At 34.4% G+C, this 8,294-nt stretch overlaps 1 pseudogene; it reads left to right on the forward strand.

The window, feature by feature from the left end:
• The first annotated feature begins 709 nt into the window (after nt 1-709).
• On the forward strand, nt 710-1,260 carry LOC128563921 (ras-related protein Rap-1b-like; annotated as a pseudogene).
• Nucleotides 1,261-8,294: the final 7,034 nt, after the last annotated feature.

The raw sequence follows: 8,294 nt of genomic DNA on the forward strand, positions 1-8,294 counted from the left end.
TTGGGAATTTACCTAACAAAGGACATGAAACATCTCTATAAAGAAAACTATGAAACTCTGAGAAAAGAAATAGCTGAAGAAGTTAACAAATGGAAAAACCTACCATACTTATGGCTAGGAAGAATCAATATTGTTAAAATGTCCATATTACCCAAAGCAATTTACAAATTTAATGCAATCCCTATCAAAGCACCACCATCATACATTAAAGATCTGGAAAAATTAATACTTCATTGTATATAGAACCAGAAAAAAACCTTGAATAGCCAAGACATTACTCAGAAATAAAAACAAATCAGGAGGAATCATGCTACCACACTTCAAACTATACTATAAATCTATAGTGATCAAAACAGCATGGTATTGGCACAAAAGTAGAGAGTTAGATGTATGGAACAGAATTGAGAACAAGAGATGAACCCAGACACTTAACACCATTTGATCTTTGATAAGCCTATCAAAAATATAAATTGGGACCCGTGTGCCCCACCAGAGGGAAGAAGCGAGAGCAAGGCCGAACACCTGACGTCAAGGCAACACTGCCAAACCTCGCCCAGACTCAGGCATGTAAAGCAGCCTGAGTGGCAGCAGCGGCAGCAGCAGAATAGCCTTGGTGCCGGAAGAGTGACTGGGAGGAAACGCGGGACGACCCTGGCTGCAGGGACCTGGTGGAGGCATGAGAGGTACTAAGTTTTAGCAAATTTGTATCATGCACAAGTATAAGCTAGTTGTTCTTGGCTCAGGAGGTGATGGAAAGTCTGCTCTGACTGTACAATTTGTTCAAGGGATTTTTGTTGAAAAATATGATCCTACGATAGAAGATTCTTACAGAAAGAAATTTGAAGTAGATGCACAACAGCGCATGCTTGAAATCTTAGATACTGCAGGAACAGAACAATTTACAGCAATGAGGGATTTGTACATGAAAAATGGAGAAGGCTTTGCATTAGTTTATTTGATCATAGCAGTCTACATTTAATGACTTACAAGATCTGAGAGAACAGATTCTTTGAGTTAAAGACACTGATGACATACCAATGATTATGGTTGGTAATAAATGTGACTTGGAAGATGAGAGTTGTAGGAAAGGAGCAAGGTCAAAATCTAGCAAGACAGTGGAACAACTGTGCATTCTTAGAGTCTTCTGCAAAATCAAAAATAAATGTTAATGAGTTCTTTTATGACTTAGTGCGGCAAATTAACAGAAAGACTCCAATGCTTGGGAAGCCTTGCAAAAAATCATCATGTCAGCTGCTTTAATATACTAAATGCGTTGTAGCTCTGAGCCACGTCTGAAGAACTGTTGCCCAGTTCAACAGGGCCAGCATTCCAACTTGGTTAAACCTACCAACATCTTAAATGGACTTTCCTTTGGTGGTACCCTTTAAGAGGCAGATGAAAGCTACTATAACAGTTTGCACATTCTAATCACTTTCCAGTATCACAAGAGATTTTTACTTATATAAGAGTCCTAGAGGCTACATCCCAGTATTACTTCTAAGAGACATTCTTCATCCACCAATGTTGTACATGTATGAAAATGGTGTACTGTATACTTTAACATGCCCCATACTTTGTATTAGAGAGTACAATAATGTAAATCCTGAAAGAACCACTATTTTAGCATAATAAAAGAAAGTCCAAGAGAGCCTATATTGACTACTCCAGATAACTTCACTTCTTTGATACTTGTAGTTTATTGTAATTTTTTAAAAGAAATTCAAGGTCATTATCATTGTATTGTACAAAATAAGTGCTTTGATTAACACAGCTGTATAGTTTTTTTAATTTTTTAAAAAACCTGTGGAGACAATGATCTTGTCTTTAAAATATGATAGTCCTTTAAGTATAATGTCCTATATTAAAGATGTTGCTTTTAATATCTGTTGGGAAAGAAATGTCCAGAATTTTCAAATCTCTTACTATGTTTCCTTTTTTGTTTACATAGGGAACAATATTTATAGTTGTGTGTACAGTGGGGGTCTACAACAAGAAGTGTATATTTTCAAACAATTTTTTAATGATTTCACAATTTTTGTAAATCATTTCCAGGCTTCTGCAGCTATAGATTCTCACTGTGAATCCCTTGCTTGCTCATGCATAAGTGTATTTGCAATACCAAATATATGGTTTTAGTATTTGTCCCTGTTAGTGATTATTTCACACATGTAATGTTTTGGTTGATGTTAAATGGTGGATGAGTACTGTGATGTGAATGTGGGAAGTAATTTTAATCATGTGTAATTGGTCACCAGGCCTAATTTGCAGTAACTATTGCTGTTTTATTTAACAATGCTTTGTTGCTTTGTATGCATTAATGTTTGGATGTAAAGATTGTGTATCTATCCAACAGGGAGCCACAGTATTTAAATTGACCAACTTATTGTTACAACTACTTTGAGGTGGCCAAATGTAAACTATAAGCCTTAATTAAAGTGGTGCAATTTTGTATAACTTAGCATCAGTAGTTCAATAAATTTGAAACATAACCAGAATCTACAGAGAACTCAAACTTATTAATAAGAAAAGAATAAGTAATCCTATTTCATTGTGGGCAAGGGACTTGAACAGAAACTTCAACGAAGAAGATAGGGGCACGGCCTATAGACATATGAAAAAATGCTCATCATCTTTAATCATCAGAGATATGCAAATCAAAACAATTTTGAGATATCATTTAACTCCCATAAGACTGGGTCACATAACAAAATCCCCAAACTACAGATGTTGGCATGGATGTGGAGAAAAGGGAACACATCTGCACTGCTGGTGGCAGTGCAAACTAATATGTCCCTTTTGGAAAGAAGTATGGAGAATACTTAGGGATCTAAAAGTAGACCTGCCCTTTGATCCTGCAATTTCTCTATAATTTTGGTGTATATCCAAAAGACCAAAAATCACTTTATAACAAAGATGTTTGCAGCAGATTGTTCATTGTAGCTTAATTCACAATAGACAAGTCATGGAAGAAGCCCAAGTGCCCATTGATCCATGAATAGATTAATAAATCGTGGTATATGTATACCATGGAATATTATGCAACCTTCAAAAAGATGAAGACTTCACCCTCTTTCACATTTACATGGATGGAGTTGGAACATATCCTTCATAGTAATGTGTCTCAAGAATGGAAGAAAAAATATCCCATTTACTCAGTACTATTAAGAAACCAATTTATAATCACTCACACTTTCATATGAAGAATAGATCACAACTAAGGCCCAAGATGAAGGAGGGAAGAGGGGCGATAAAAGGGAGGAAGGAGGTCAGATTGAGGGAGGGTGAATGGTGGGATCACACCAATGGTGCATAATGCAAGGATACATGTCAGATCTATTAGTATAGAGTATAAATGTCTTAACACAATAACTAAGTAAATGAGATGAGATATATGTTAACCAGTATGATGTTAAGCATTCCTAATTCTGTATGAAATCAGTACATTGTATCCCATAAATGCATTAATGTATACATGATCTATGTGCTTATGATTTAAGAAAAAATAAAAATAAATAAAAATAAAACAAATTTAAAAAAATTAAAAAAGAACTGATTGTCCAGATGTGAATAAATCAGTATAAGAATCGTGGAGATATAAAAAAGGAGGGTGTGAGAACACCACCAAAAAGCACTCTGGCTCTCCAGCAAGGAACCCTAACTAAAATAAAATTTTGAAATGCCACATAAGTAATTCAAAATATTAGGTTTAGAGAACCTCAATAGGAATAATCTGAAAACCAATAAAAAGGAATTAGAAGATTTATTCAGGATATAAATGAGAAATTTACAAAGGAGATAAATATCTTTTAAAAAACACCAAACATAACTCTTGGAAATGAGAGATACCTTGAAGGAATTACAAAATACTGTTGAAAGCTTGAGCAACAGACTATACCACTCAGAAGTGAGCATCTCAGACAAAAATTTTGTCTCAACTAATAAAGTCAGACAAAATAAAGGAAAAAAAATAAAATGAAGGAGCAAAGCCTTTGAGAAATGTGGGACTACATAAAGTGATGGAATTTATAAATCACTGGAATTCCCATGGGGGGTAAAAAAAAAAGTTTAGAAAACCTATTTAAGGAAACCATTGACAATGAGTTCCCTGGTATAGTAAGAGATTTAGATATACAGATACAGGAGGATTAATGAACATCAGGAAAATACATGTACTTGCAAGATGGATTTTATCATGACAGGTAGTTACCAGACTATAGAGTTTTTATAAGTTTATTTAAAGAAAACAACGGAGTTCATTGCAGATCATTATAGAATCTGGACTCCTGCTGTTCCTTCTCTCTTAGGGGCCGTATGATCTGTCTCTCACGGCACCTCTGCTTGCATCTATGTGTCTGTCTGCCCTCTCATAGATTTCATTTTGCATGACATTTTTTTGTCTCATGACACTTTCTCCTTTTTGTATTTTAAAGGTATCATTGCTCTGAAGTCTTACTTTTATTTATTTCTGCTACTGAGAAACTGTTTTCAAGCTAATTTTTCCTGTTTTTAAAGTAATATGTTTTTCTGTAAATGCTTTTAAAATGTTCTCTCTATAATTGCTTTTTTTGGTAATTTTCTCTGGTTTTTTATTTATTATTTTGCATGGTGTTCATAGTTTTTTTTTTTTTTATTAAATCATAGCTGTGTACATTAATGTGATCATGGGGCACCATACACTGGTTTTATAGACCGTTTGACACATTTCATCACACTGGTTAACACAGCCTTCCTGGCATTTTCTTAGTTATTGTGTAAGACATTTACATTCTACATTTACTAAATTTCACATGTATCCTTGTAAGATGCACCGCAGGTGTAATCCCACCAATCGCCCTTCCTCCGCACCCCTCCCTTTCCCCCTTCCCCCTATTCTTGGGTTATAACTAAGTCATGGAAAAAGCCCAAGTGCCCATCGATCCACAAATGGATTAATAAATTGTGGTTATGTACACCATGGAATATTATGCAACCTTAAAGATGGAGACTTTACCTCTTTTATGTTTACATGGATGGAGCTGGAACATATTCTTCTTAGTAAAGTATCTCAAGAATGGAAGAAAAAGTATCCAATGTACTCAGCCCTACTCTGAAACTAATTTATGGCTTTTGTTTTTATTTCAGATTAATATGATGGTACAAACAGGTTACAATGTTTGCGTTTGTTAGGTAAGGTTCTTGGTGTAGCTGTGTCCCACAAGAGACCTTCCATTTGATTTTGCAGTCCCATTACTACGTATCTACCCAGCAGGCGAAAAGACGAAAACATCTTATCATAAGGACATTTGCACTAGATTGATTATCATGAAGATTCTTAAATCTGAAGCTTAATGTCTTTTGTCAACGCCAGAAAATTCTCAACAGTATTAATCTTTTCAAACATTGATTCTGACCCATTTGCTTTCCATTTTCTTTCTGAAACTGCTATACCCCTATGCAAGGCCTTCCCAATGTGTCATCTATCTCTCTCCTTTTTAAGTGCATTTTTCGCCCTTTTATTTTTCCATGCATCTTCCAACACTTTTTCCTGCCCTACATATTATGTAAGTAATTCAATTTGTACACGTTTCTAATATAATGCTAAATACAGTCAGAATTTTAGTTCACTTACTAAATTTTTTAATTCCTGGATTTTTTTGTGGCTTATTCTTCTGTATTTCAGTTCTCTGTCCAAATTCTCAATTTTGTTTTGAAATCATTAATTATATCAAGTTTAGCTGTTTGAAATGGTGCCTCTCAGAATTACATTTTCTGGATTACCTGAGGTTGTATTTCTCTGCCTGTTATTTTTCTTTGTTCTAAAACATGTAACCTTAATATACACATTGTTACTTTGACAAAGTGCCTAGGTTTAATATATCATAGAAATAATTTGAGGCCTAGAATGATTATATGTTCCTTCAGAGAAACTTTGCTTTTATACTTGCAGATGGCTACAGGCACTTGGAATTTCAGATCACATAATCCAATTCCAAGGAGATGAGCTAAAACAGTGCTTCAGTCCCTGAAATGACTAAACTATTTCTGGTTAACCCTTACTCCCCTTATGTAGACCTTTATGACCTAACATAAAGCCTAAGGGCCTTGGATTCCAATTTTTGTCCTCAGGCTCCATGAGGCTTTCAAAGCTTTGTTCAGGATCTCAACCCTTCAGCCACCTCTGCAGTAATCAGAAAAATCCCCTAAGTAAAAAAAATCTCCTAAGTAAGAGCAGCCTAAAATGATGGGCTCACCTCTCTGGGTTTCTTTCCTCTCTAACTCTTTTATACCTTGACGCATTTTTCCCTATTCACTTTTTAACTTTCCAGTATATTTAAACAGATTTATTTTCTAGCTTGTATAGCTATTTTCAGTGTAAGTGGTGTTCTGAATTTCCTAGTGCACTCTTACTGACAGAGGCACCTTTCAAAGGACATTTTTAAGTAGGATAATGAACAAATAAAAATAACAATATATACATAATAATACAAGCTAAATATATGGGTCATAAACATTGCAAATCTACCACTCATTACAGTGCATAGTATTTTTTAGCTGTTAAATAACCCATTGTTTCTATTTAATGAAAATTTTCCTAAAAGAAAATTAATGCTAATAATTAGGTTTTTAAAAATATAATTAAAGCCAGAATTTGTTAACAAATTAAGAAATACTACTAAAAAAGAGAAACTTTAAGTTCTATTCTTTTATAAATATTTTTATTAAGTGAACCAAATTTGAAAATTCTTTTAAGATAAGTAACCAGAGTATTAAATTAACTAGTGTTAAACATACAGTTGACCCTTGAACAACACAAGTTGGAATTGAGTGGGTCCACTTAGATTTAGATTTTCTTTGGCCTCTGCCACCCAAAGAGAGCAAGACAGAACTCTCCTCAGAGTACTCACTGTGAAAATGATGAGGATGAAACCTTTATGATGACCCATTTCCACTTAATGAATAGTAAATGTGTTTTCTCTTTTTTATAACTTTCTTAATAATATTTTCTTTGTGCTAGCTTACCTTATAAAATACATTATATAATACACATAAAAAACAATGAACATGCATTAATCCATTGTTCCTATTATAGGTAAGGCTTTTGGTCAACGTTACGTTATTAGTAGTTAAGTTTTAGGGAAATCGAAAGATATATGCAGATTTTTGATGGTGCAGAGATGGAGTTCGGCCCTCCAACCCCTGCACTGTTCACGGGCTAACTATATAAACATTATAAGGCAGTCCCTGAGTTTAAAACATCTAGCTCACATACAGCTCACACTTACAAATGGAGACTTACAGTAAGTCCCCGAGTTATAAACAGCAGACTGACGTGCAACTCACACTTACTAACAGAGGCTATTACTGTTAATATGTAAACGTACCTGTTCCAACTTACACATAAATTTAACTTAAGAACAAATTTATAGTACCAATCTCTCTTTGTTTTTTTAGAGACAGAGTCTTTCTTTATTGCCCTCGGTAAAGTGCCGTAGCATCACAGCTCACAGCAACCTCCAGGTCTTGGACTCAGGTGATTCTCTTGCCTCAGCCTCCCAAGTAGCTGGAACTACAGGCACCCACCACAACTCCTGGCTATTTTTTGGCAGTTTGGCCAGGGTTGGGTTCAAACTCGCCACCCTAAGTATATGGGGCCAGCATCCGACTCATTGAGCGACAGGTGCTACCCTATAGTACCAATCTCATTTGTAACCCGGGGATTATCTATAAATCAAATGAAAGGAATAAAAGAAAAATTGAATTTGGAAGGAAACCACATAGGAGCTTTGAAAGAATTCAAAGATGAAATCATAAAAATGACTAAAATAAGTTATATGTAATTATAAGTGATCACTCTTGAAGTTTGGCTGATTGACCATTTAATTCCCTAAAGACAAGAGGGTTTAAAAGATGAACTAAAAACCAATCTCAATTTCATTGTTTGGAAATTGTCTGAGGTTATTTTAAATAACAAGATTCTTCAGTGTGTAAACAATTCAACCTACCAGTATGTATTATGAGGTTTATACAAAAGGAAGTCAATACAGTATTTACTGAAGCTATTTTAGGAAGAAAATATGCCCATAAAAAGAGACTAATTTATCTTTGCTTCTTAAAAATTAAAAATGGAATACCAGTCACAAATTTCTGTGATGGTTATCTCTAAAAAAACTAAAATATTGAAGATAAATGTAAAAATGTGTTGAATATATTTCTAATAGTTTCATATCAAGAGCACATCTTATAGCATCTTGATGTCATGAAGAACCTGTCAATTATCAAAGCTGTGTTTAATAGTCTAGGTGTAGTTCTAGATT

The sequence above is a fragment of the Nycticebus coucang genome, chromosome 13 (genome assembly GCF_027406575.1).
Source record: "Nycticebus coucang isolate mNycCou1 chromosome 13, mNycCou1.pri, whole genome shotgun sequence".
Taxonomy (NCBI): Eukaryota; Metazoa; Chordata; class Mammalia; order Primates; family Lorisidae; genus Nycticebus; species Nycticebus coucang.